Below are 18,240 nucleotides of genomic sequence, written 5' to 3'. Positions count from 1 at the left end.
AAGTGGTTTATGCCGTATGTCGGATCACACACCGTATCAACGTGTATGAAGACAGAACACTCCTGATAAGCCTCTGATTTATTATCAAGCTAATCGAAGTGTAAGAACACTTTATGCCTCTGCTCATGTATAGTACCCTTCCTGAACGAGTTTCATCTTCTGCCATGTACACCAGTATAGCTGCCTTTGTTGTTTTACATAATTGTTAGCTGGTTTTAAGAGGGCTAAGAGTCTCCTTCAGTGCTCAGCAACAGAGCTTGTAATTACTGATCAGTGCAAAGTTGTGCTTGTTACCCCCACTGAGAGATAAGTGATGAGAAACTGGAAATGCTGCTCTGTGGATGCAGAGTATAATCTTCTGTGATATATATCAACAGAGTGGCATTTGGAGTTTTACATAACTGATCTGTTGAAAGCAGAGAACACAACTCCTCTCAGACACTGTAGAAAAAGCTCCATCCTGCAGTATATCACTCCTCTCAGACCCTCTATGCACAACCCCATCATGCAGTATAAAACTATCAACCCCAACCTGAAGTATATCATTCCTCTTAACCATTCTATATGCCGTCCCATTCTGCAGTTTATCACTCCTCTCAGATCTTCTATACATAGTCTCATCTTTAACCCTCCATCAGGTGAAGTTGATCTGACAGGCAAAGCTCAGTTAGTTTTGTTTCTCTCTCCTCCCCAAATTATCAGAAAATCTCGCCCATCCCTATTATTTCCTTCCCCTTATCCCTTCTTTTGCTCTTTTTTGGATCTGGTTGCAATATTACAGCTGACAATTGGTTCTCTGATTTTGATCTAATCAACAATTTGAAAAAGAAGAAGCAGTCATATGTCGGAACTATCAGAAAAAATAAAACACAATTGCTGCCATATTTTCTAAGTGTAAAAGGGGAAAAAAATACAGCAGTATGTTTGGCTTCAATAATAGGACGGTTTTGGTTTCCTACATCCCACGCAAGAAGAAAAACATGATTCTGGTCTCTTTGCTTCATGTTAACGACGCCAGTGATCCTGAGTCTGGAGAGGAAAAGACACCATAGGTGATCACTATAGTTTAACCAAAAGCAGCATTGATACTGCAGATCAGATATGCGCCACTTACAGTGTTAGCTGAAACATCATGCGCTGGCCAATGGTCATCTTCTTCACGATATTGAATGTGGGTGGTATCAATTCACAAGTGATTTACCTCGGCAATCAACTGGAACCACTGCATAGAAGAATTTATCAGAAAACATTGGAAAATGAACTGGTGAGTGTAGAGCTACGCAAAAGAAGTCTGAAGACGAGTGGAATCCAGTCTAGCCTGCAAGTCCGGCTGAAAAGATTTCATCCCAAAGATGATCAAGAAAAATCACCACCTCTCCCACCTCCCAAAAGACATACGGTACAGACCAAAAGTTTGGACACACATTCTCATTTAAAGATTTTTCTGTATTTTCATGACTATGAAATTTGTAAATTCACACTGAAGGCATCAAAACTATGAATTAACACATGTGGAATTATATACTTAACAAAAAAGTGTGAAACAACTGAAAATATGTCTTATATTCTAGGTTTCTTCAAAGTAGCCACCTTTTATTTTGATGACTGCTTTACACACTCTTGGCATTCTCTTGATAAGCTTCAAGAGGTAGTCACCGGAAATTGTATTCACTTCACAGGTGTGCCATGTCAGGTTTAATAAGTGGGATTTCTTGCCTTATAAATGGGGTTGGGACCATCAGTTGTGTTGTGCAGATGTCTGGTGGATACACAGCTGATAGTCCTACTGAATAGACTGTTAGAATTTGTATTATGGCAAGAAAAAAGCAGCTAAGTAAAGAAAAACAAGTGGCTATCATTACTTTAAGAAATGAAGGTCAGTCAGTCCGAAAAATTGGGAAAACTTTGAAAGTGTCCCCAAGTGCAGTGGCAAAACCCATCAAGCGCTACAAAGAAACTGGCTCACATGAGGACCACCCCAGGAAAGAAAAACCAAGAGTCACCTCTGCTTCTGAGGATAAGTTTATCACCAGCCTCAGAAATCGCAGGTTAATAACAGCTCAGATTAGAGACCAGGTCAATGTCACACAGAGTTCTAGCAGCAGACACATCTCTACAACAGCTGTTAAGAGGAGACTTTGTGCAGCAGGCCTTCATGGTAAAATAGCTGCTAGGAAACCACTGCTAAGGACAGGCAACAAGCAGAAGAGACTTGTTTGGGTAAAGGAACACAAGGAATGGACATTAGACCAGTGGAAATCTGTGCTTTGGTCTGATGAGTCCAAATTTGAGATCTTTGGTTCCAACCACCATGTCTTTGTGCGATGCAGAAAAGGTGAACGGATGGACTCTACATGCCTGGTTCCCACCGTGAAGCATGGAGGAGGAGGTGTGATGGTGTGGGGGTGCTGGTGACACTGTTGGGGATTTCTTCAAAATTGAAGGCATACTGAACCAGCATGGCTACCACAGCATTTTGCAGCGGCATGCTATTCCATCCGGTTTGCGTTTAGTTGGACAATCATTTATTTTTCAACAGGACAATGACCCCAAACACACTTCCAGGCTGTGTAAGGGCTATTTGACCAAGAAGGAGTCACAGTCACCAGACCTGAATCCAATTGAGATGGTTTAGGGTGAGCTGGACCGCAGAGTGAAGACAAAAGGGCCAACAAGTGCTAAGCATCTCTGGGAACTCCTTCAAGATTGTTGGAAGACCATTTCCGGTGACTACCTTTTGAAGCTCATCAAGAGAATCCCAAGAGTGTGCAAAGCAGTCATCAAAGCAAAAGGTGGCTACTTTGAAGAACCTAGAATATAAGACATATTTTCAGTTGTTTCACACTTTTTTGTTAAGAATATAATTCCACATGTGTTAATTCATAGTTTTGATGCCTTCAGTGTGAATTTACAATTTTCATAGTCATGAAAATACAGAAAAATCTTTAAATGAGAAGGTGTGTCCAAACATTTGGTCTGTACTGTAGATATACCACCTGCACCATTGAAACTTATGGCAGAAGGATGTCAAATTATGAATGCAAAAAATGTTACAACGTGATCTGCCTGTCCCATGCAATTATTAATATATATAATAATGGGCCCCATAAGATGCTCCATGCAACATATGCCCCATATAATGCTCCATAAAGTTCAAGATGGGCCCCATAAGATGCTCTATACAAAATATGCCCCATATAATGCTCCATAAAGTTCAAGATGGGCCCCATAAGATGCTCCATACAAAGTACACCCCATATAATGCTTCATAAAGTTCCTGATGGGCTCCATAAGATGCCAATATAATGCACAGTTTATGCTGATCCTCATATACAGTATATTGCTGTTGCTGCAAAAAAGAAATGAAATACTCACCTCTCATCACTGACCACTTGTCCTCAGCGTCACCGTCTCTCTGCACTGACTGTTCAGGCAGAGGGTGCACACTAATCACGTCATCGCGCCCTCTGACCTGATTGTCACAGTCAGAGGATGCAGAAGACATCGCAGTGGTGGAACGGGAAGAGGTGACTATCGCAAGTACCGGGGGCCTGAGCAAGCAGAGGCACCAGCACCTGACCCCCATAGCGCGCCGGTGTCCCTGCCTGCTCAGGACCCAAGCACTTGTCCCGATGCTAATGCCGACCGTCAGCCCTGTCAGCTGTCACTGGAACACTCACAGAAGCTGCAGGCGCATGTAGATGACCAGTAGAGACCGGGGAACACCCGCACTGCAGCGGAGAACAAGTAGGTGGAACTGTGACTCGTGTATAAGCCAATGGGGGTCTTTTTCAGCAAAAAAAATGTGCTGAAAAACTCGGCTTATACACAAGTATATACGGTAATATGTTTATGGTTATTCAATTTTTTTTACATCTGATTTTATGTGCTCTCTCTTTTAACATCCCAATGAATGTCACTGATTACTTTTAGTGTCCTGAAATTGAGATAATTAGCTATTATAGGTGGTTTTATAACCTGTGCCTGTCAGGCGCACTGCGCCTGAACTCAGATGGGGCAGAGGTGTGCCTGACAAAGGGTTAAGTATATTACTTCTTTCAACCACTCTACATACAGTCCCATCCTCCAGTATATGACTTCTCCTATTTACAGCTTCCTGGTATGAGTTCTCTTCACTGTAAAGAAGGAGGCTTTGCCTTTCCCCCTGACATCATCCCTAAGGTTCCATTGGAAACAGAAGGGTAAATAGAGCCTACGGGGTTATCCTTATGGGGTAGCTATGTTTAAAATGGGGACAAGTTATATTGGCTCAAATTAATAGAATGAAATCAGCACTCCAATGGTAGTAAGTAAAAAAAGTGGACTTTATCCACACGGATACATGAAACGTTTCAGCTCATTTGAATCCTTCCTTTGAGAAAAGCTTCAAATGTGGAGCTGAAAAGTCACATACTGTATATCTGTACACTTTTCTCACTTATTTCCTTTGGAGTGCTGCTTTCATTCTATTTTTCCTATATTTGGAGGCTTTCTGGCTGGTTGCTCGTGGAAGTGTTGCACCCACATTAGGACTGTGCTGCTATCTTCCCTTGTTGGCACAAATGAATAAATATAAAAAAAAGCTTTAGAGATCCCTGAACTGTGTAAATTCACTATAAATACCAAAAATAGTGGCACGGTAAAGGATCTAGTAGCACACTGATTGATGTTGATTTTTTTGTTTTTGGGTGCATTCATGAAATGATTGCTAGAACATGTGCAAAATATTCAGTATACACTTTAAATATGACATATGGTCTTTTTAAATATTACCCTGCATTACCCTTATTATCACAGCATGCTGTTATCCGGAGTCCCCTTATTCTGCATGTAAAAGTGACTGACAATGCTCATGCCTCCACAACCAAGTTCACTGTGTGACACATGAATATTTCAAGTCAATACATAATAGGTTGTCATGAAAGCAAGTTATTTTAAAATAAAACCCAGCACGATAAAAGATAAGATGTGGGAGTTGTGTAAAAATTATTTTTGATTAATTTCTGTTATACTAAAATACATACTAACCAGCATGCCTTGTAACTGTACTGGTACTGTGTTGCAAATGCCATCTAATCATATAGATCCTAAACCTTATATATAATTATTGTTAAAAAAATATACACTATCGTTCAAAAGGGTCACTTAGAATTTTCCTTATTTTTGAAAAGCAGTTTTTTTTCCAGTGAAGCTAACATTAAATGATTCATAAATATACTCCATACATTGTTAATGTGGTAAATGACTATTTTAGCTGCAAATGTCTGGTTTGTAATGCAATATCTTCATAGGTGTATAGAGGTCCATTTCCAACAACCATCACTCCAGTGTTCTTATGGTACTTTGTGTTTGATAACTGTGTAAGAAGGTTAATGGATGGTTAGAATACCCTTGAAAACCCTTGCATGAGTATGTTAGCACAGCTGAAAACAGTTTGGCTGATTAGAGAACATATAAACCTGACTTTCCTTTGAGATATTTGAAAATCTGGAGCATTACATTTGTTGGTTGCATTAAACTCTAAAATGGCCAGAAAAAAAGAACTTTCATATGAAACTTGACAGTCTATTCTTGTTCTTAGAAATGAAGGCTATTCCATGCGAGAAATTGGCAAGAAACTGGAGATTTCCTACAATAGTGTGAACTACTCCCTTCAGAGGAGAGCACAAACAGGCTCTAACCAGAGTAGAAAGAGAAGTGGGAGGCCCCGCTGCACAACTTAGCAACAAGACAAGTACATTAGAGTCTGTAGTTTGAGAAATCGACGCTTCACAGGTCCTCAACAGGCAGCTTCATAAAATAGTACATGCAAAACGACAGTGTCAACATCTACAGTGGAGAGGTGACTCCGGGATGCTGGCCTTCAGGGCAGAGTGGTAAAGAAAAAGCCATTCCCTGTAGACAGCGATTGATTGAAGCTAATTTCATGCTACATCAGGACAATGACCCAAAGCACACCTCCAAATTATGCAAGAACTATTTAGGGAAGAAACAGGCAGCTGGTATTTTATCTGTAATGGAGTGGCCAGCGCAGTCACCAGATCTCAACCCCCTTTGAGCTGTAGTGGGAGCAGCTTGACCGCATGGTACGCAAAATGTGCCCATCAAGCCAAACCAACTTGTGGGAGGGGCTTCTGGAAGCATGGGGTGAAATCTCTCCAGATTACCTCATCAAATTAACTGCTAGAATGCCAAAGGTCTGCAATGCTGTAATTGCTGCAAAGGGAGTATTTTTTAACGAACGCAAAGTTTGAAAGAGAAAATTATTATTTCAAATAAAAACCTTTTTTTCGAACCTTGTCAGTGTCTGGACTAGATTTTACATTTATTTGGCAACTCATTTGATTATTAAAAGTATGAGTTTTCATGGAAAACACAAAATTGTCTGGGTGACCCTAAACTTTTGAACGGTAGTGTATATATTTCAAATTCAAATTTGAAACCATAATTCTAATATGTACTGGCCAGTTAGCTCATACATGCACCAAACATTTTTAGTATCTCTTTCTATAATGATGGTAAGATAATGACTCCTCTGAACTGAACAAAGCTCCAGAATTGTTTTTAAAGGTGAGTTTACTATTATTATTATGATTTCTAAGCTATATTATTACATTTAAACAACATTTCAACATGAATATATCTGTGTTGTTTCACATAGACTTGCCAGAAGACAAAAGGCGGGTGGGTAGTCATTTAGGGCTGTCCCACACGTCCAGATAATTCCAGTACCGGAAACAATCGGTACCGGAGTTATCCGTGTCCGTGTGCCTGTGAACTCACGTAGGCCATATGTGCGGCACACGTGTGCCGCCCGTATGGCGAGTGGGTACCACACGGAGCGTGTGGTACCCACGCGTGTGGTACCCTGCATCGTGCTGAAGCCGCGATTCATATGTTCCCTGCAGCAGCGTTTGCTGCAGAGAAAATATGAATTATAGTGTTTAAAATAAAGATCTATGTGTCCCCCGCCCTCCCACCCCCTGTGCGCCCCCCCGCTGTTCAGAAAATACTCACCCGCTCCCACGTTGGCTGTCGCGGCTTCCTGGTCTGGCCCCATCTTCTCCTGTATGCGGTCACGTGGGGCCGATCATTTACAGTCATGAATAGGCGGCTCCACCTCCCATAGGGGCGGAGCCGACTATTCATGATTGTAAATGAGCGGCCCCACGTGACCGCATACAGTAGAAGGCGCGGGGCAGAGAGGAAGGAGTGACAGCCAACGTGGGAGCGGGTGAGTATTTTCTGAACAGCGGGGGGGCGCACAGGGGGTGGGAGGGCAGGGGACACATAGATCTTTATTTTAAATACTATTATTCATATTTTCTCTGCAGCAAACGCTGCTGCAGGGAACATATGAATTGCCGCTTCAGCACCAGTGGGGGGGACAGCGCTTACTGTAGCGCTGTCCCCTGCACGGCACACGGACTGCAAATGGAGACCGTCCGTTTGTGGTCCATGTTTTACACGGACCCATTGACTTTAATGGGTCCGTGTAATACGTGCGCTCCCACGAACACTGACATGTCTCCGTGTTTGGCACACGGAGACACGGTCTGCAAAAAATCAATGACATCTGAACAGCTGCATTGATTTTTATGGGTCTACGTGTGTCAGTGGCTCCGGTACGTGAGGAAACTGTCACCTCACGTACCGGAGCCACTGACGTGTGAAACCGGCCTTAGATGGTTTTGGCAGGTATATCCAAACTAAGGGCTCGTGCACATGAAAATTGTATGTATGAGGCTGTGCACATGTCTGATTTTTTCCTCAGACCGAGCTGGTCCACAGAAAAAAATGTAGCACTCATTCATGCTTGTCAATGAGTACGTGTAAAACATCGGACTGCACTTTGATGACATCTGAGTGTAGTCCGATTTTCCCGGACTGACAGAATGGAGAAGATGGAAACTTTTTTTAATATCTTCTCATCTGAGAGAATTGAATCACACTCTGATCAAACTCTATTCACAGTTTGATCAGAGTGTGATTAGCCTAATCGGCCTGATTCTCTCGGATTAGAGAAAATACTCTGGTGTGACCTTAGCCTAAATGTTATGTAACACTATTGTGTTTCCCAAACCCTCTTGTAATATCTTGTCATATTTCTATCACTGGTAGTTTATTGTAGCATGTGTGTGACTGCACTTTTACAAACTGAAGATACCAAAACTTATGTGATTTTTGATTCTTACAATCTTATAGACTGCGGGTCCATTTTTATTATTCTTAAACAAGTTTATGAAGTTTTTGTACATATCATATACAACTCTGGCAAAAATTAAGAGACCACCACATCAAAACCCTGTCATGGGCAGCCCAATCCCCAGACCTGAAGCCCATTAAAAACCTCTGGAATGTAATCAAGAGGATGATGGATAGTCACAAGCCATCAAACAAAGAAGAACTGCTTACATTTTTGTGCCAGGAGAAGCGTGAAAGACTGATGGAAAGCATGCCAAGACACATGAAAGCTGGTTATTCCACAAAATATTGATTTCTAAACTCCTCTTGATTTAAAACATTAGTATTGTTGTTTTTAAATGATTATGAACTTGTTTTCTTTGCATTATTTGAGTGTACATTAATGAGAGAAAAAATGAACTTTTTAGAATTTACCAAATGGCTACAATGAAACAAAGAGTGAAAAATGTAAAGGGGTCTAAATACTTTCCGTACCCACTGTATATACAATAATCATATAATTTATGAAACTGTTGCATATATCATATATATATATGTATACAATAATAATATAATAAAAAGTGCAGCACACAAGAATGGCCACATTTCTGGAAGAGGTTGTATTGTCTGGTTGATTAGATTTAGAAGACCATCAGTCTACTAAAAGGTGGAACCTTAATCAATTCATGACATACCTAGTTATGACATGTCCATAGTGGAAAACTTCTTTAAGGGTGCTTTGACATTGCATTCATGCATCCGTTCGTTGGCCCAGTCGGGGTTTGCATATGACCCCCCAAAACGGAATTTGGGCGTAAGCAGTTCCAGTCTCTGCTTACCCTGCCAAACACGGTCAACCTTCAAGATTCTGCATGGGTGGCTGCTTCAACAGGCTGGGCAACGGATGGTCTTTGAAAGGACAGGGTCAGACGTTACGGTTTCCTCACACGTGTCACCAGTCTGATCTGTTCCTGGAAGCTGGGAATGGATTTTTTTTCAGTAGATTCTGGGTTAGGCTCATCAAAGACCATTTGGAAGGCCACCAGGAAGGCCTGCAGGTCTGAAGAGATAGGAGCCCCTTTTCTCCCACAGGGGAATGAGCCATAGCATGGCATCTCCTAGGTAAGACATTAGGAATCCCACCTTGACCCGGTCACAGGAAAATTGCTGGCTGAGAACTTCAACGTGCCACATGCACTGCTCCAGAAACCCACAGCACTGCTTCGTATCCCCATAGTACCAAAGCGGATCAGACAGGATGGGTTCCCTTACAGGAGCACAAGTTTCTGATTGTCTGGAAGTCACGGCTTCCAATCGTGCATTTAGTGTCATTAGATGGTACAACATTTTTTCCTGGCTCTCCTGCTGGTAGCTCAGCTGGTAGCCATTCGTACACTCATTCCACCCTTTTATGTACAGAATACATAAATCTATACGTCACAATTGGTCAATTCTCTCGTCTGCCTATCCAGATATACCGGAATTCAGGCTACCATTTTTACCCTGTTTCAAAAGGGCACCTAGCTTGAGGGACACCTTTGTCAAGGCTGACATTGGCCCTAAAACTGCTGTTAAACAATGCTTTCTTCATAAACCAAGGGAAGGGACCTTCCCTTGTTTACACTGTGTACAGTGTAATAACATCCTTAAAGGAGACGAGGTAGTTCACCCATATTCTGGAAAAAGGTTTAAGATACGGGGCTACTTTATTTGCGATTTGTCATATGTGGTGTTTGTTATTAAATGCCCTTGCGGCCTCCTGTATGTAGGAGAAACATCCCAACCCATCCGTGACAGGATATCCAAACACAAGTCGACAATTCGCTGTAAAAACCTCCGTCTACCCATTCCGTATCATACAAACAACAAATACCGTTACCACGCCGAGGGGGCAATAGGATCCTAACTCTCAAAAAACGCAAAGCCTTCTGGATCTACACATTAGACACTATGTCACCTAGGGGTCTTAACAGAGAATACGAACTATCTAACTATCTGCTTTCATTTAATGTGTCAATATTTAATATTGGTAGATAAATTGAATTGTATATGGTATTACTGTACCATGAGAACTAATATGTCGTTTTATTTCTTCAGAGTCGCCTCTATTAATGATATGATGAGCACATCACGAATTTTCGTCACCTCTGGACCGGTCACTAATATCTGTCCACACTATTATGACCTGAAGACCTTGCCACAAGCCTCACCGGTCACACAGTAGTACGTTATGTATACATGCTACCACAATATTCTGGCACACTATATTTATAAGCCATCCTCCCCATAGGCATTACACATCCATTAGCAGCCTGCTAATTTTTCCACATTTACGACTACTATTCTGCCTCACCACTCCCACTGCTTTGGCTCCGCCCCCTTTCGGCCGATCACTCTATTTCCCCTTATACCGTTATTTTCCCTTATACTGTCATCCCCCTATTAGCGATACTGATCTGTGGAAACCATGCACCGCAGTATTTATTATTTGCATCCTTACACCAGTAATTGCCACACAGCCATCTGTGGAAAGCAAATATGACTGCTGAACCGCATAGCCGGTCACTTCCGGTCTGCATCAAGCCGCGTTACGTCACATCTGGTGACAGCAGCTCGCTAGTACCCCGCCCCTCACCAGTATTTACCCACACATAGAGCCACGCTTCCCAGATGCACGGTGGATTCCGTGCCTGGAGGCAGAGACCCTTCACTCCCCCAAACGGCTCATGCAGGTAATTATACACTATACCACCACCGATAGGGCAGCCCATAACTTTATTAAGTGAAGTACTAACACGGACGCTCTTTTCAGCCTCGGCATGCCTAGAGGCAATTTGTGGCGATCACCTCATAACTGGGATATCAGCAACCAGGTATTTCATATTATGAACACAACTCATATATTTACCACTGACTATCACTCTAGACATATTCAATAGGCACAAATATTGACTGTACTTATGTTCATTATCCCACAGCTATTACGTGCAACAACATAACTTTTACACGTGATTGTATATAGGGTCTCCACAGTAAGTACGCAATTCACTCCTCGCTTTCTCTTCATTTATGACTCATCCTCACCCTGATCTCTTCTTATGTCACAATAGGCACAATCTGCATACCATTCGTATTTCGGAGATTGTCTCCACATATACTGAGCACAGTACGGTACGCTATGATATCTTTTTCCTATATCGCCGGCCATGTCCTTATATATGTTACACGTTACTCTTGACTGTGCGAGGTTATTTGCTTAGTACCACTACTTTACTGGTTTTGATACTTCTATTATGTAAAAGACCTACTATTCTGCTTATTGTATATACTTAATTTATATTTACTTTTGCTATTGTTGCACCTGATGTGTACTCCTGTTTTTTTTGTTCTGGTTTATTTGTCATATTGATATTTTTCGTATTGTTGTAGTGACTGATGAAAGTCTTGTTGGACTGAAACGTTTCACAAGTGCTACAAATAAATCTACTCTCTTGCATTTAAGTTGAGTGCTAGACTTTTTGCTTATTAGTTGGACGGCTTGGGAACCTAGTCTTAGCACCTTCTCGTAGCTGTGCACACAGTGTTTATGTTCACGGGTAGCTCAGCTGCCGACACAGCTCCAAGTGCAGTGAGGACTTGGGATCAGTGGTGTCCATGGCCAAGCAAACTGTTACACCGAACCATGGCGCATGTGGATTTGTGGACAAACTGTGTCACAATACCCGGACTACCGTATATACTCGAGTATAAGCGGAGATTTTCAGCCCTTTTTTAGGTTGAAAGTGCCCCTCTCAGCTTATACTTGAGTCATTGTCCCAGAGGGGTCCGCGGCTGGTGAGGGGGAGCGGTAGCTGTGACATACTCACCTGCTCCTGGTGAGGTCCCTGCATCTCTGATGGTCTCCGGGCACTGACAGCTTCTTCCAGCGTTGAGCGGTCACATGATACCGCTTATTACAGTATTGAATATGGATGCGACTCCACTCCCATAGGGGTGGAGCCGCATATTCATTACTGTAATGAGTGGTACCATGTGACCGCTCAATGCTGGAAGAAGCTGTCAGCGCCCGGAGAAGACCATCAGGGAAGCTGCCAGGGACTGCTCTGGGAGCAGGTGAGTATAATGGGGAGGGTGAGCAGCATTGCGCGATATTCACCTGTCCTCGTTCCACCACTGGGCGCCCCTCCGTCTTCCTCGTCCTCTGCTGTGACGCTCAGGTCAGAGGGTGCGATGACGTGGTTAGTGCGCGCCCTCTGCCTGAACGTCAGTGCAGAGGATGCAGAAGACACAGCGGCGCCCGGTGGTGGAACAAGGAAAGGTGAATATTGCAAGTGCCGGGGGCCTGAGCAATGAGAGGTGAGTATGTCATTTTTTTTTAATCGCAGCAACATTATATGGGGCAAATTTCTGTATGGAGCATCTTATGGAGCCATAATCAGCATTTGTGCAGCATTATATTATTATTATTATTATTCATTTTTATAGCGCCATTTATTCCATGGCGCTTTACATGTGAAATACGGGCAAATATAGACAAATACATTAAACATGAGCAAAAACAAGGCACACGGGTACATAAGGAGGGAGGACCCTGCCCGCGAGGGCTCACAGTCTGCAGGGGATGGGTGATGGTACACTAGGAGAGGGCAGAGCTGGTATTATTATTATTATTCATTTTTATAGCGCCATTTATATGGGGCAAATGTCTGTATGGAGCATCTTATGGGGCCATAATCAACATTTGTGCAGCATTATATGGGGCAAATATCTCTATGGAGCATCTTATAGGGCCATAATCAGCATTTGTGCAGAATTATATGGGGCAAATATCTCTATGGAGCATCTTATGAGGCCATAATCAGCATTTGCGCAGCATTATATGGGGCAAATGTCTCTATGGAGCATCTTATTGGGCCCTTATTAACCTTTATGCAGCACTGTATGGGGCAAATGTGTCTATGGAGCATCTTATGGGGCCATTATTAACCTCTGTGCAGCATGATTTGGGGCATATTTTAATATGGAGCATCTTATGGAGCCCATCATAAACTTTATGAAGCATTATATGGGGCTCCTGATTTATGGATATTAAAAAACACTTAGCCCACTGATGTCTCAATTAATTTTACTTTTATTGGTATCTATTTTTATTTTTGAAATTTACCAGTAGCTGCTGCATTTTCCACCCTAGGTTTATACTCGAGTCATTAAGTTTTCCCAGTTTTTTGTGGCAAAGTTAGGGGTCTCGGCTTATACTCGGGTTGGCTTATACTTGAGTATATACGGTAATTATAATCTATGGCCTTGTCCATGCATATGCCTGAATCGTGAGGTTTGTACACAAGTCCTGACGGGGTCAACGAACGGTTGCTTGGCCGCAATGTGAAAGCTTCCTAACACACTTAGCTGGCTCATATTTGTCACATTTAAGTTTTCTTTTTCAGCTCCTTTACTGTGCGAGCAAAATTTTATTTTTATGTAAAAGATAAGTAACAAAAAAGTCAGTAAACCTTTGATCTGTTCATGTCTGAATACAACTCTGCTTCTATTAATCAGTTCAGCATAATATCAACTCTATTCTAAGTATAAAATATGCTATTAATGTTTCCTTATAATTGCTTCAAATAACATTTTCAACAAGCTTCTAAATAGAACAATATTAGTTAATGATATGCTAAATTCAGCAATACTGTCTCATTACTCTACTTACATCTTCCGCATCTGCCCGCTGTTCTCACACAATGACTCATTCCTTACAGATCTCATGTACTTTGATGTTGGAGCTGTTCCGAATGGCTCTGTTCAAAGAGAACTCAAAGTTTATTCAGAATAAAATGCTGTTGTGCGGCAGCTTGTTTGGGGATGTGCAAAAGATTTCCTACTTTTATAAACTCGGAATAATTATTTCTGCAGAAACAAAATAGGTTTGGACAGACAGCATGCTACATGGTAGGCTTACAAAAAGCATAAAGGTCAGAGTATAGCTGGGGGAGATCATGCGCACCAGTATTTCTCTGCAGTGATAATAGCACAAAGGCATTTCAAATAATTGTAACAACACTGGATGTGGCCCAGAGCTTGTAGTCACAGGCAGTATTTCAGCAGCTCAATTCAATTCCTAGGCATCTATCTGCTGTCCTGGTGAAATGCTTTCTTTCCACAGAAATAACCTGCTGGCTTAACTCTTACTAAAAACACATTCTCCCAACCTAAATCCCAATGGAATAAATGTATTGTATACATGTGAACAGGATCAGCAATATTTCACCAGTAACTTTACATTAACCAGTGATTTATAATTGGTATAATAATTATCTGGGCTATTACATAGAAGAATATACTAATTTACTGTTTGATTTAACACCAAAGGGAATTCACAAGTTTGGAATAGACATTCTTTGTTTTGCAAATATTTATGGGTTGCTGTAAACCTTCATTAATACGGTTTATGACTTGTAACTCGGATTTCCTTAACTGCTAATAAGGGAAAACCATGATTTACATTGCACATAAGAGAACTGCATAATAGCAATAATAAACATGTGGCAGTATTGAGATTTGCATACTTGGAACATATATAAATTGCATGGATCTACATACCAACATACTAAATTGGCACAATGTGATGCTAGAGTGATCATAAAGTATCCAGTTGGTCTGCTTGACCTTAGGCTGCATTCACACATCCTTGCAAAGTACCTGTGTGCTGCCGAAGCAAAAATTGGACAGCACATGGAGATTTCACAAATCTTGTGACTGCAGCCTTAGTATTTGAGATCGCATTCTTTTATGTTCAGATGCATATATTTTCGGCATAATGTCTATGCAGATTTGACTGGCTGCAAAATGCAAGTGTCCCGACTCGATCTCCCATGTTGCCCTGAAGAAATGTCATGTAACGTGAAACAGTCCGTCGGCTGTGTTGTATTTGTTAATGTCCTACTGCACATTGAATAAAACCTGCCAACTAATCAAATTATGAGTTCTCTCTACTGTATCCTCCTAGGAATGTGGTTACATTGAGCCCTATTACTGTACTAGTGCTTCCAGCATGGATGTTCACTGAGTTGTGCTTGTTAACTATTTGGTTGCATCCTTATTTCCCTCTTTTTTCTCTTTAATTTTAGATTGATGCTGCTTTTTTAATTACCTTATAGTGGGACTATTTACCCCAGGGGCAGACACTGACAGCCCCCCTACATCAATTGTTGCCCCTCCATCATTTGCAGCCCCTCCATCATTTGCAGCCCCCCTCCATCATTTGCAGCCCCCTCCATCATTTGCAGCCCCCCTTCATCATGTTTAGCACCCCTCCATCATTTACAGCCCCCTTTCATCATGTGCAGGCCCCCTCATCCCCGCCTCACCCATTTAATTAATTTTATAAAGAAAAGTAAACTTTTTACATACTTACCTCATAAGCATTCCCGAGCAGGCGCAGCTCCGCTTCTGGTCACAGTGTCCTCGTACATGTATCCAAAAAGCTCGGCACTCAACTTGATATGATCAATAACAGTATTTAATTTTGTTCACGAAGTAGGATACAGAAAACACTACTATAATAAAGTGACATGTGCACAACTATGGAAGGTGCCAGAGTAGGTTCCCACACCATAAATATGTATCCAAAAAACTTGGCACTCAACTTGATATGAACGATAACAGTATTCAATGTTGCTCACAAGGTAGGATACAGAAAACGTTTCTGTCAAAATTAGACCATCAGTTACCGTTCACTTTACTTCAAAAAAGTCCAAAAGCAACAAGAGTGCTAACTCACTTGCCAACTAAATAAAAAATGTGTGCCGATAGGCAATGTCCCTTTAAATGGGGGGGGGGTGCCTGCATCAATGCGGCAGACTTGAGATGTGGTGCACAGCGTATGTGCCAGATGCGGTATCCACCAGGACCCAGGACTAGCGGTGGATACCACATCTGGCACCATATGCTGTGCACCACATCCTAGGTCCGCTGCATTGTTGCAGGCACCCCCCTCCCCCTGCATTCGTGCATGATAGGGCCCAGCACAAGAGGCGGGGCCCTGAGGCCCCCCCTGTGTGCCACTGCTCATTGGGCACTATAGAGCAGTAAGGGCAGTAATGCTCTGCATGCAAGAGGACAGAGACGGCAGCCAGTGAGCACTCTCCTCAGTCAAGTGAGGAAAGTGTTCATTGACCAATGTCTCTCCCTGTATGACATGCCCCTTTTTGAACTCCTGCTTGACACACCACCACCGCAGACACCAGTTACTCTCTAGCTACAGCCCCTAACGGGACTCCTGCATCTCTCCAGGGATTTGTGCCCTCCGCTCGGTATCTACTATTAAAAGTAAGGTTTGAGAAAGACCCTGTGGGTCGAAACGTTACCTTGAAACACTGCGGTGATACCTTTTTGGTGTTTGTTCACAATAAAAAAAACACGTTTTTTGACTAACAAAATTCAGAAGAACTCTCTTCATTGAGTGCGACTGTTGTTATATAGGACCATATTCTGGAGTATCCCTCCATGTTCAGTCTGCACCAGTACTAGCGAGAATGCACGTCTTTTCCTGCACTATAGAGCAGTAAGGGCAGTAATGCTCTGCATGCAAGAGGACAGAGACGGCAGCCAGTGAGCACTCTCCTCAGTCTAGTGAGGAAAGTGTTCATTGACCAATGTCTCTCCCTGTATGACATGCCCCTTTTTGAACTCCTGCACTCTTCATGCCGCTCAGTCTCCAGCTCTGGGTATTCACATGTTTACACCGGGCCCCTCTCTCTCCCACCCGTAATCTTGACTCAGTGGCCCCATAGTGGCTGCATATTGTGCCGCTATGGGTAAAACACTCCTGCCTGCAGGCCCCCCCTCCAACTTTGGGCCCCGGTGCAGTTGCACCAGCTGCCCCAGCAGTATGTCCACCCCTTTCCTCCTCAGCCAAATTTCTTTTTGAGTTTTCATTTTTTTCCTTTCCTTTTTTTCTGCACTCTGATTCTGGGACAGACAGTAGACCCATGACAATCACCATTTTCAACAATAAGTTCTCAAGAAGATATTTGATAATTCGTGCTTCTCTTGGGGCTCTCTTGTAATCAATCATAGTAAGAAACTTTCTACATAATTTTGTGAATAATTTAATCTGCCCTGGCTTTATACAGAGTCACTAAATCTCAGGAGCAAGAAAGTTCTGTTTTTTTCCTGAAAATGCTGCCAATGTAAGTGGAGTTATTTCCTTAAAACATGGATCCAGTTATGCGGAAACAAAATTATACAGCAGGTGCTTGCACAATTATAGCTTTTTAAAACCACTCTCTTTTTGAAGCATAGACCATCTATAGTCATTGCTGTCTCCTAGTTTCAGTCTTCAACTTTGAAATCCATCATAAGAGGGTTCAGAGCTGCAGATGTACACCTAGGAGATACTGTAGCAGACAATACCTAGTCCTCCTGCTATTGAGGGCAAAATCGCTTAAAGGGGTATTCACAAGCTTCCTCTTTGGCAGCTCACAGCCCTTCAGTCTCCTTAGTTACTGGTCGCTTGTGGTGCAGGTTCTCACCCTTGAGTTACAGTTCAAGTGAGTAGATTTGTCCTACTTGAACAAATTAATGGTCTGCTGCTTTGAATCTATCTACACTGTTATCACTATATTTGCATATAGAGAGAACAGTGCATTTGAAGAAGCACAAACACGCAGCTCATTAAAGTGAGAGCTGCAATTAGGAGAACTGCTCTGGTAGCTGCTGATGCTGGAGGTTGGGGATTTTGCAAGAGCTATAACAGCAGGTTGTCAGGAGCAGAGAGGGAGTGAGTATGATGTGCAGCTATCTGCTGTATAGAAATCAGTGGGTTGGAAAGAGCTGTCTGGAATATTAGGAGTTAACTCCTCTCCTGGAATGTAGCTACTTCCTGCCTGGCTCTGGTGGACAAGCTCATTGAAAACAATCTGTACACTAACTTAAAAGCTCTCATTGCAGGAGAATGACAGCAGATACAAAAATTAATTGTAAACTTGCTTATATTCATGCTATTTAACCTAACCTAATACAATTTGATAACAAGAGAATACCCCTTTAAGCAAG

At 42.2% G+C, this 18,240-nt stretch overlaps 1 long non-coding RNA gene across 1 annotated transcript; it reads right to left on the bottom strand.

The window, feature by feature from the left end:
• Window positions 1-923: 923 nt before the first annotated feature.
• LOC143818402 (uncharacterized) lies at window positions 924-14,093 on the bottom strand. The gene is made up of 3 exons (XR_013224517.1): window positions 13,895-14,093; window positions 1,115-1,222; window positions 924-1,029 (listed from the first exon to the last, which is right to left on the bottom strand). It is a non-coding gene; the product is annotated as an uncharacterized LOC143818402 (long non-coding RNA).
• Between the last annotated feature and the right edge of the window lie 4,147 nt (window positions 14,094-18,240).

This window comes from Ranitomeya variabilis, chromosome 3, assembly GCF_051348905.1.
Source record: "Ranitomeya variabilis isolate aRanVar5 chromosome 3, aRanVar5.hap1, whole genome shotgun sequence".
Classification (NCBI taxonomy): domain Eukaryota; kingdom Metazoa; phylum Chordata; class Amphibia; order Anura; family Dendrobatidae; genus Ranitomeya; species Ranitomeya variabilis.
Note: the sequence above shows the minus strand (reverse complement) of the source record. Positions and strands in the feature narration are given on the sequence as shown.